Raw genomic sequence first — 11,740 nt, 5'->3', positions numbered from 1 at the left:
GAAACAAGCCTTCCGTGATCGTCACCACCCCCAAGCCCCCTTCGCACAGTTGCTAGTAGCCAAGGAGGACACGGATGATCTAAAAAAAGCTGTAATGGACTTTTTGGAGGAGGTAATCATCTAAAGTCGCCAGTGGACACCATTTTCTGAACATAGCCTTACTGAGAAATACAGAGAGAGTTTTTAATATGAGTCTTAATTAGCTTTGTAGCATCTCATTTGGCGATGGCTTTAATGTAATGGACGTTCATTAATATCAAAAAGTTACACACTAAAGCTTTAAGTGGAATTGAAATTAGACATATTTGAAGCTGAATTTTGTCGCCACATCATCCTGAAGCACACAGAGCTGTGAATTACAAGGCTTCCAGCTAAGAAAGTTGGGTTCAAATGTTTCCGCACAATGCCAGGGAACATAGAGATGAGCTGGCAGGGAAATCCAGCATTTTTGGGATTGCAGTGAATACCAGATGATGATTTTAGATCAGTAGGCCAGAGAGGAATTATGTAATCTGGTATAAATCTTCACAAAATTTCCATCCTGTCATGAAGTGGTGATCGGTGCTGGTAGCTTTTGAGCATGATCAACACTCAAACTTCTATATAAAGTCTGTGTTCAGAGCTGGTGGTGGTGGTGGTGGTGGTGGTGGAGGTTAGCACCTGTTCCTGGTTATTGAGTTTGGCGTACAGTACGGGAGTGACATTTGAATAAACACACTCCATTTACATTTAAGAGGCTTGCGGGGCTAGAGATACCGCCACGCGAGCGGGAAGCACATCTGCAATTCAAGGAAGCTCAACATTTCACCTGATTGAAAAGAAAAAAAAAGACCAGAGCGAGGGGAAGATGAAGCAGATATAAAAGAGTCCCATTCACTCGGGGTTATTCGCTGATAAACCCGGAGCTGAGACTTTAATGAATACAGGCTGTGCTGTGTTTGGCCAGAACAGAGCCTCAGTCAGTGGCTGCTTTCAAGTGCTGCCAAGTCATTTTAGTGCGGATCATCCATTCGACCCTATTCTTATTCCAAGCTCGACAATCGTTCAACCTAAAAGCACCCCATCTCAGCAATATGCAGTCATAATCCATATTTCATTGCGGCTCTATACGCTTGAGAGGATAAGAAAGAGCTGGATCTCTTGTTGCCATTGAACTCTCTCTCCTCCTCTGCCTCTCTGTCTCTGTTTTGTTTTGGTTTGAAGGCACAGCTGAAGGTTACGGTACCGAAAGGGTGTCGCACACTTCAGTAGGTTTAAAAATAGACCTTGCAGGGTTTGTGCGTCATCGTAGGAGAATCCTCTCCTACTACCCCCTCCGCCCTCCTCCTCCCACCAGCCAACCATGCCTGTCTTCACAGCAGGGACTACTTGTATGCTAATACGGCATGGGACGTTGCTTTTACGCTCACACCTGCATCACAACCTGCGCTGACGTAACGCGTGAAGAGGAATGAATCACCTTTTAAGGAACCAGGGTGCGTCCTGCTCTTGAGTTATGTGTCCTGCCCTCTCTAGCAGAGGCATGAAGAGGAGCTAGAACCGCGGGCAGGTCTGCATGAGGAAGAGCGTGATAAAAGGGCAACGACAAAACGAGGGAGGTACACAGATGTTTTCAGACTACATTGATGGCAAATCATGTAGCCATGACAACACATTTCCTTCACCTTTTCATGCTGATAATGGCTTGCCGGAGCTGAAAGGAGTGCACTAGCTCTTAAATTAGGCCCAGGCAATTCACCAAAGGCAAATAAATGCACTGAAAATGTCTTGCCTTCCAAGGTATAACGAGGTTATACTCAAAATATACCTTGTCAGGTGTTTCCACAGCTAGATGTTTGAGCTGTGAGCTATCAGAGTTGGTTTTATCCCCCTTGTTTCCATAAATCTGAAAAAAAAAAGGATTCGATGTGCCTGTTAGGTGGTTATTTAAGAGAATCTTTGCAATCATCTGATCATTGGAAAACCCAAGTGAGGCAAAGACAAAAGGTATTTTGACATGCAAGACGTCTAGCGCTGAAATAATTGATTAGTCCTGGTCAACAGAAAATGAAACAAAAACACATTTTTATCATTGGTTAATCTTTAACCAAGGCAGTTGCCGCTCCGGTACTCTGGAATAAAATCCCCCCCCCTGATATATAGATTATATCACAAATGTAGCTCTTTTTAGGTCCAACCTCAAAACGAATCTGACAATTTCATTCTTCTGTTTCTTTATAACCTTTTCTGATTTCACTGTTTTCTATGTTCACTCTTTCTATTATATGACATGTATTTTTTCTCTTGGTTTCTGATGTTAAGCACTTTGGATACTTGCTGTTTGTTGGAAAGTGCTACATAAATATTAGCATATTGATTGATTGATTGATTGATTGATTGAAAAACATTCACTGGTTCCAGCTTCTTTTAATGAATTCTATCATTGATTACTTATTAGTTAAGATAGTCAATAAAGAAAGTAATGCTTGACCCATTTGTAAAACACTTTCCACATACACCTATTAAAGTAATAAAGTGTAATAATATGTTTTTTTACTTAGGTGAACCGCCCGTTTACCCTTTAAAACATTTAAAACACTGCTTCTAATCACCAGAATTGTTGGGTCCTTGTAAATCATAGAGTGTGGTCTAGACCTACTCTATCTGCAAAGTGTCTTGAGATAACTCTTGTCATGAATTTATACTATAAATAAAATTTAAATTGAATTCAAATTCCACAAGTTTGCCATTAAATATTCACTGAGCCCCTTTTGTGATGAGGCACATATGTATAGTTTCAATAGCTGTTACTCTAGTACGGCCTTGCTTGGTGGTGTGTTTGAGGACAACCGAGCTTAGAGGGCTTGATGGAGATGGGTTCGGTGTAATACTCTCTCACTCACACCGCTCCGTTATCTCTCCCTCTTTATTCCCAACTCATCCAAACCCCATCGTTCTCTCCAGAGCCGTGGAAGTTTCTCCTGCATTTGATGTTCCCCGTCTGTGTAATTTAATCTCAGTGATTCCCTGCAGCTCTCTCCAACCATAAACCTCCGCTCTAATAATAGGAAGCCCAGGAACAGTCTCCTCTCTAATCTCTGCCTGTGTGTGGATGTTTGTGTGTAACTGCTCTTGCCTCTGCACCATAGAGATAAGGCTGCATTTGTTTTGGGCCAGGCTAACTTTCAATCACAAATTGCAATGGTGATACCGGATCAGAGAAGAGGGAGGTAGTTAGGTCGGGAGGGGTGGTCATGTTTAGTTCAACTTTGCTGTTGCTGTGCAGACTTTCTGTTGTGTGTGCAATCAGGAAATGGAGGGCACAAGTGCATGATAGGCTACCAAGTGCAGCATTTAGTCTGGAGCAGCGTACTTCCCACACTCAGCTGTGGCCTATTTGGGAAAAATAATTTCCTCATGCTATGTTTTTTGTAGTAACACGGAACTGGGAGAATAGAAAAAGGAAATAAACGTAATATTGGTATATGTCTCTAGAGATAAATAAACAGCATCCATGGTGAGCTTTAGGCCAGAATTTCATGAAAGCATCATCACACTTTTGGGATTTTAGAAGGTTTAAACTTGCTGTTATCACAATTGACTGTTGATTACCCCCTACAAGAGATGGTCTACCTGCGGAGCTTTGGACTTAACCACGTTCCCGAGCTATGTGTGGGCCTACTGGGCTCTAGAGCGATATTTGAGGTACATTGAGGCACATTTTTACTATTAAAGGCCAGTTATTTCATGGATCAGGGTACTATGCATCCTGATAAAGTTCCCTTGGCCTTTGGAATTAAAATAGCCCCCCCCCCACATCATTGGATACCCTTCACCATACATAGAGATTTTTTTCAGTTAGAGTAATAGCTGGTTTGATTTGCTAGAGAGATGATTTTATGGAAAGTATCCCATGACCATCTTTATGTATGGTGAAGGGTATGTGGGCATGTAAACTTATGAACACAACTGTGTCTAGCTTAAAATCTACAGAAAGCATTCTTCCAATAATCAGCAACATTATGATGTGGGGTTACAGGTTGCATTTGGAAAAAATTCAGGACACACACATCAACTGCATGAGAGCCAAAAGGCTACTATATCAGAGTTTAGGCGAACATTAGCAGCTTGTCTTGCACGCGCTTTAGTGCAGAACGTCTAGCCTGACCAGTGGTGGAAGAAGTATTCAGATCCTGTAAAAGTACTAATACCACTCTGTTACAGTCCTGCATTGAAAATGTATATAGGCCTAAGTTACATCAGGACAATGTACTTAAAGTATTAAAAGTAAAAGTACTCAATTTAGAAATATCCTAACATTTTAGAACCCAGAAGAAAGGATCAAAACAGTTCTGTCAATCGTCAAATGTAGTTTAACGTATAATAAAACATTGTATTTTATTAACTACATATGTTTTGTGTGCGAAAGTCTAGTTTAGTTTATAATGGACTTTTAAGATCCCCTCTTGTGTGTCAAATGAAAGGGGCGGATGGATTTCTGGATTGTGTGCTGGTTGCTATGTGTTTATAAGATACGATAGATAGATACATACATAAATAGATAGTTAGATAGATAGATAGATAGATAGATAGATAGATAGATAGATAGATAGATAGATAGATAGATAGATAGATAGACAGATAGATAGATAGAGGCCAGTTAAAGTGGGGTCAGTAAGTTGCTGCAAGGAGTATAAAGAAATCCATCCATCACCATTCCTGTACCTGTGCTTTTCCATTCCCTCCATATTATTTAAACAGCTGATGGAATGAAAAGTGATTAGGAGGAAAGATAAGCTGAGAACAGCCCGCTATTAAACATAATCAGTGTGTGCTTTTGTAATAGAGCAGGTGAGGTTGATTAAGTTTTGCTTGCAGAGGCAGTAAATCATAAATGTAAAGACCATAAAATGCACTTTGTTTGTCCAGACTGAGGTTCCATCACCCCATCGCCATGTTTTATTAATGGCTCGCATCAAAATACATGCATACTTGGATTACATCGCAGTCGGTTCCTACCTCTGTTATATTTCTCTCAGAAAAGAGAGGCGTGGGGAGTCAGCACTGCACTTTAAGCAGCCCTGTCCAACGGTTTAAATATTTCACTAGCCGAGAGATTTTATAGCATTCTGATGCGCTACATGATATTCAGCAAAAGGTCAAGGTGGAATGGAAAGATTCACATCTGTGCCTTTTTAGGACTCCTCAAGAGCAAGTGCTGCTGGGAAATCTGTCGGCTGGAGTAACATCAGCCTTAGATCATTGCTCTGCGGGTCGATACGGCTTTCATTCCACTACTCCAACTCCATGCCTTTCAGCAATATTGACCTAACTGATGTCTTCTTAGACTTGTTGCCCTGAGGATGTACAAAAAAATCTTATATTTAGCTTATTTTTGGAACATTGTTTCTCTTATTTAACATTGCTGTCACATTCAATGCATCATTAAGTTGTTAGTTGCCAGTGCTGACAATTGAAGAACTAGTGTCTATTGTATCTCAGTATACACACAACATATCGAAACTGAGATTCAAAGAATGTCCTCTCCACCTAATCCTTTGTTGGCCTGACAATGGTGTTTACGCCTTGACTCTAGGTACGTAAGTTACAGTTACTAACATCCTATTTTGCACTTCTGCATTCTTCTGATTCCTAAAAGGTGATTGTTTGACGCACTGCAACGCCCATTCAAGGCCAACACTCACTTGTCCTCCCGCACGGTTGGGATTAGAACCTTTAAGCAACCACACAATGTTTTACTGACGCTGGGAACCACAAGGGACACCATTATTCAGGAGTGAGATAGGATTACAGAACTCAAGTTCAATGTGAAGTGTAACTCTGTGATAATTTAAAGCCAAATTCCAGTTTATTACCAGTTGGATCTCATTTTTATAATCGGTTAGGATAACATTGTGTAACTGCTGAGATCTGGCAACACCATGACATCACCACAGGTGGTGAATTCAGATTATTTATTGGACGTTTTGGCCATTAATTGATAGGACAGTTGGGGTGAAAAAGAGGGGGAAGTTCAGTTCAATTCCAACCGTACAGTAGTTGACCAAAGAATGTAACAAGCTCCAACAATCAAAGAGGTATTATACACAAACAATACACAATATACAGTACAAAATAACCAACAGTAGAAAAAAAGTCAAGGTATCAAAAGCTCAGATGAAATGAAAAGCCAATGAATAATAGTGAGTCTTAAGCAAGGAAGTAAACGTTTCAACGGTCCGAGCAGTTCTTAGTTCTAATTTCTAGCGGTTGTGAAACGTCTGCACATCCGCTGGAACGTCGGCGTAGTCATTCGGTTTCCATTACAGTCAATGTGTGTATTCCCACTGACTTTGGAGTGTCTACAGATACGCAGCATTTCAGCACACGGCAGCGGGACAGGAAGACGAGCACAGAAACAAAACAAAACATCCGGTAAGTTTTCAAAATAAAATAGAGCGTGATCATGGCGGATCATATTTCACTCCACTAACCCTTGAAAACACAGCAACGAGTTGGTTTTGTGGTTCTATTCCACATGAATTGGTGAGATCTTGTGGGTCATCGAGACTCCAGCTGTCAATCATGGCCGCAGCCGTTCCACAAAAAATCCGGACCTGGTGGGCATTGACGGACGGCGGTGCACGGAGCCGATCCGCAGCTGGTTTGCAACCGGTTATATGAATCAGTAAACCATTCCAGTGGTTTGGGGCAGCCACTGAAAAGGCTTGTTTACCTTTGCTTTTTTTGCACATCCAGGAGCATCTGATTGGAAGACCTCAATTCAATTCAATTCAATTTTAATTATGTAGCGCTAAATCACAACAACAGTTATCATCATGTCTAGACCGTACTCTATGATGTTATCTAAAGAAACCCAACAATTCCCACCAAGAGCATGCGTTGGGTGACAGCGGCAAGGAAAAACTTCCTTTTAAGAGGCAGAAACCTAGAGCAGAACCATGGATCAGGGTGGGCGGTCAGCTGCCTTGACCGGTTTGGGGTGAGAGAAAGAGACAGAGAGAGAGAGACAAAGACAGACAGACAGAGAGAGACATAGAGCATTGTAGCAGAGGGTGTCTGCAGGAATAAGCAGGCAGCAGTTGAATCCAACCACAGATCCAGACTCCACAGCTCCAGAGCCAGAAACACCTAAGCACAAGACTCCAGGAAAGGAAAGAAGTTGAGGTAGTAACATGCATTGATGGAATGAGGTTGCAAACAGATGGAAGAAGTGCTCCTCAGTGCTTTAACACTTGTGTGGACATGTAAAAGCTCCAATAAATCTTGGATATTACAATTTTGGAAGACATGCAGCAAAGGGCTGCAGGTCAGAATCAAACCCTGGGCCCGTGCGGGAAGAACTTAACCTTGGTACATGGGGCGCACGCTCTACCAGGTGAGCCTCAAGCATCCCCTCTTGCATTACATACCTTCTGTCTTGAATGTATGGATGTGGTTGAGGCCAAATGCATACAACCTGTGATGCAAGTGGATTTGTTGTCCTGGTTGCAGCTTTCACTACACAGCAGCCACAGTTGATCAAAAATGGTAAAAGGTTGGGCCTTGAGTTAGCAACCTCAAACCTTCAAAAACATGTATGCTACAGAAAACATTGGTGAACAAACAACCCCGCTAACACCCATGTCACTCCAGTTCTTGCCATTGAACATATGCATTCAATCCATCCGCAACAAGCGAGAGTGATACTTTGAAATTGCATAACCACTTAGACTCAACTTTCATGCAGCAGCAGAATTTCAAAATAGCTCGCATTAGACATGCAGCCGAGCTGTGAGCAGAGTAGCACTGTAAAATTCACTTTCTTCAAAGCCTGCGAGTGTGTCTGAGCTGTGTGTGTGTGTGTGTGTGTGTGTGTGTGTGTGTGTGTGTGTTACAGCCAAACAATTTCTCGGCATTAAGATTCTCATTACAGGATCAGCTCTTTCATCCTTGGGTTCAAAGCGCCGCCCTAGCCAACGGCAGTGGGCGAGCAGATACATACTACCATTTGATGAAGGGAGAGGAGGGGGAGGAGAGCAGAAGATCAGAGGGGAACAGAGGGACACAGCAGAGGGGAAGGACAGATGAGGGAGGAATATGAGGTAAAGAGAATGAGGGAAACCCTGTCACCCCCTAAAAGATCGGGGGAGAGAGGAAGTTTAACAGGGGACAAACATTGGGTGAGGACTAGTTTCTGGATTATGTAACTAAATTGGCAGGGATGAGTGCCCAAGTCGGCCTCATGCATTTGCTAACTCGCAAATTGCTAAATTGCCGGCCGGTAAAGAACAAAGTCACGTACCGGACACCATCCGAGAGGCGTTTTTAATACAAAATGTTATGACTCTATTATTCACTCGGTGTTGGAAGAGCGTTACGCCTGCTTTGTGCACTCAGGCAGAGCTCCCTGTCCCTCACGAGTGGGCTTTTCATTAGCAACTTGGTGAGATTACATTGCATATCAAGTGTTCTTATTAAATTGGTGTTATTTCCTCTCCTCCTCATGTGTGCTGGCCTTTTCACAGGGCCAAAGATATTTTCTCTTTTTAACAGCCCACAGTCCCTGCAATAGCAAATCAATAGAGTTATATTCTGCTGGCGTGGCTATCAGTGAGAAAATGAGCAGTTCTGTGCACAGCTGCTGTCATCTGCCTGACAAAGTAATGGAGTGGACTGGATTTCAGCTCCACATCGACCTGCGACGTGAGAGTATGTTGAGATGAGACAAGGCTACTGATTGGGACTACTGGGATGTTTGTGCGTATCTGTACCTCATCATTGTCCTCGTTGTCCGAGTCCTTTGTGAACAGGCGACAGAATGCTGCAATGAGAAGGTGGGGTCTGTGTCAGGAGGTGTCACCTTCTATCTTTCCGTATGCTGACCTTCTGAGATGACGCTCTCAGCTTGGTCCTACATTTGTGTGTGTCTGTGTGTTAGTGTGTATAGTTCTCACTTTGCAAGCCAATGAATCATTTGCAGTGGCGGCTGCTAAGATGCCTTTGAGGTGCACAGAGCAGCAAGAGAAGGTCAATTCTCTCATGATTCTGTCAATTGGAGGTATTGAATCAGGACCCAAGGCCCATCTGTCTAGATGTCAAAATCATGTTCTTACAGAGACAAAGCCAAAGGTGTGGACATAGGGTTGGGTATGCTTTGGATGTTTTCCGATACCATAGCCAATTTAAACAGGTGCCGGTGCTTAAACGATGACTGAACCGATAAAAAATAAAAATAAGGCAAGGCAAGTTTATTTATATAGCACATTTCATACCCTTGCAGTGTGCTTCACACAAAACAAAAGCAAGGGTCAGTACATGATCATAAAAATAGTTAGAAATAAAAGAACGAGGACATCAAGGCATAACAACAGCAAAAGATAAAAGCATAAAATAAAGAAAAGAATAATAAAAATCAATGGTCTACTTCAATGAGTCATAGTGCTTCAGTGAAGTATTAGCAGAAGGAATCTGAAAAGAGTTTTGTCTGATGTCTGGATTTAAAACTGTGAATAGTTAGGGCGTTTTTGATGCCTTCTGGAAGTTGGTTCCATGATTGCTGGTACGGACTGTGGGTTTTTCTAAAAGATGTTTCTGCTCTGATCTGAGAGACCTGAGTGGTACACACTGCAGGATAATGTCCGATAGATACTTTGGCCCTATTCCATTAAGCAACTTGAAAACAAGCAGCAGTGATTTAAAGTCAACCTTGCAACTTACTGAGAGCCAGTGCAGGGGTTTCAAAATAGTGGTTGTGTGCTCAGTTCTCTTTGTTTTTGTAAGAACTCTGGCCGCTGCAATTTGTATCATTTGGAAGTTGTTTTTAGTAAGGCCTGTCAACAGATCATTGCAGTAATCAACCCTACTGGAGATAAAGGCACGAATCAGTTGCTCAATATCTATCAATATCTTTGTTTATTTCCAGACATAGTAAGATTTACATATAACCAAACACCTGCCCCAAACCCTGATGACGCCATGTCCATCAAACCCTGACCAAGACATACAAGATATATGACTGAAAAAAGGAACTGGGGGGTATGTACAAAACCAACAGTGCACAGCTCATGAGATATTGGTCATTCTACACCAGAAAGTGAACATATTTTCCAAGGTGTTTCCGTCAAACGAGTCTTTGTTTGCAAAGAAATTTCTAAAGGGGCCCCAGATATGATCAGATGTTTGACGTGAATCACATGCTTTCACAGTTACCAGATCTCAATCCGGATGAACACCTGAGAATTTGAAATAAAAGCTCTCCGCCGCCATCATCGAAGCCCCAAATGAAGGGATATCTTTTAGAAGAATGCTGTTGATTCCTCCTGTAGAGATCAGACTACCTCTAAATACCACTATTGTGTTGTATGTTTTAGTATTAATAGTAGGAAATAGGCTAGATGTTTATTCACATGAAAATGACACGGATGGAGAAATAAAATCCCACGGTAACTGGAGAAGGGTGTGTGTGCCGTTTCATTTCCTCATAGCAGGAGTGTTTCTTTATTTTCCCAGGCTGTGCTCGCCATCAGGTGAGTGTCTGATTATCATTGTGTGTTTGCTCCAATTGTTCTGGAGCTGTGATGCCCATCTCCTGCGTCATGTTTACAAAAAATAATAGCTTGAAAGTGTGCTACATTTACTTCCTCTATGTTATTAAGGTTCAAGCCAAACCGCACTGCAGGAGTACACAATGTACTCTACGTGCTTACAAACGTGAGAATTTATAACACACAGCGCACACCATTTATGATGATTGACTATTTTTATTTACTTCTCTGTGTGTGTGTGTTTTTTATCTGCTGGTCTCAGCAAAGTGATTGTGTTGGATATTGATGCAATGCTCTTCACGCCTTTACAGAGTGTAAAATTAACGAGCTGTCGGCCATGCTGATGAGATTAAATGTTGTATTTCTGTGTTTGTGTGTGTATGTGTGTGTGTGTGCCTGAATGTGCATGATTCACTGATGGTGGGCGTTTGGAGAGCTGCTGTTCTGCATGCTAAGCTGACGCCACAGGCTGTGAGGGTCAGCACGCACCAAGCTCAGGAAAAAGCACCAGGGTTGAGAGGAGAAGCTGGACTAGTGTCTCTCAAGATCCCTTACCCCTGCATTCATAAGTAGTGGGGGAATCTAACTAAGTACATTTATTTTAGCATGCTACTTTAGTACAAATTTGAGGTACTTTTCCTTCTTCTGTCTGTCATTTTCATGCCACTTTCTACTTCTACTGAGAAATATTGTACTATTAACTCCACTTCTTTAATCTGACAGCCTTAGTCACTTTGCGAATTAAGGATTTTTGCAAACCAAACACATGTAGTTTATAAAATACTATGTTTTAATATAAATTAAGCTACCCAACACTATACACGCTTACAAGTAGGGCTATATATAGCCAAATAAACAAAGAACACTTTGGATTGTTTCCAGTTTTTAAAATATGAGGATTTTTCTGCAGTAAGTACTTTTACAGCGGAATGGGAAAGTTTACACCCCCACCCTAAAGTTGATTTAAAAGAGGAATAAATAAAGAAATCTTTTGGAAATTGATCTTAATGCCTTTATTCAAAACAATTTAGGAAAACCCAACCATTAATGACACCAATGTTCTTTGTAAATGAATAATGTATTCCAAATAAATACATGTTCTTCCTTAAAATACAGGGGGCCTAAGTATACACCCCCCTACAGTGGGTACGGAAAGTATTCAGACCCCTTTAAATTTTTCACTCTTTGTTTCATTGCAGCCTTTTTCCAAAAAT

The 11,740-nt window shown here is 41.6% G+C and overlaps 1 long non-coding RNA gene across 1 annotated transcript in view; it reads left to right on the top strand.

The window, feature by feature from the left end:
* The first annotated feature begins 8,771 nt into the window (after window positions 1–8,771).
* Window positions 8,772–11,740, top strand: part of LOC117937445 — a 13,645-nt gene continuing 10,676 nt past the window's right edge. The window contains exon 1 of the long non-coding RNA XR_004655161.1: window positions 8,772–8,784. This is a non-coding gene — a long non-coding RNA (uncharacterized LOC117937445). The remainder of the gene's footprint in view (window positions 8,785–11,740) is intronic.

The sequence above is a fragment of the Etheostoma cragini genome, chromosome 21 (assembly GCF_013103735.1).
Source record: "Etheostoma cragini isolate CJK2018 chromosome 21, CSU_Ecrag_1.0, whole genome shotgun sequence".
NCBI classification, from domain to species: domain Eukaryota; kingdom Metazoa; phylum Chordata; class Actinopteri; order Perciformes; family Percidae; genus Etheostoma; species Etheostoma cragini.
This window is presented reverse-complemented; position numbering and strand designations above follow the sequence as displayed.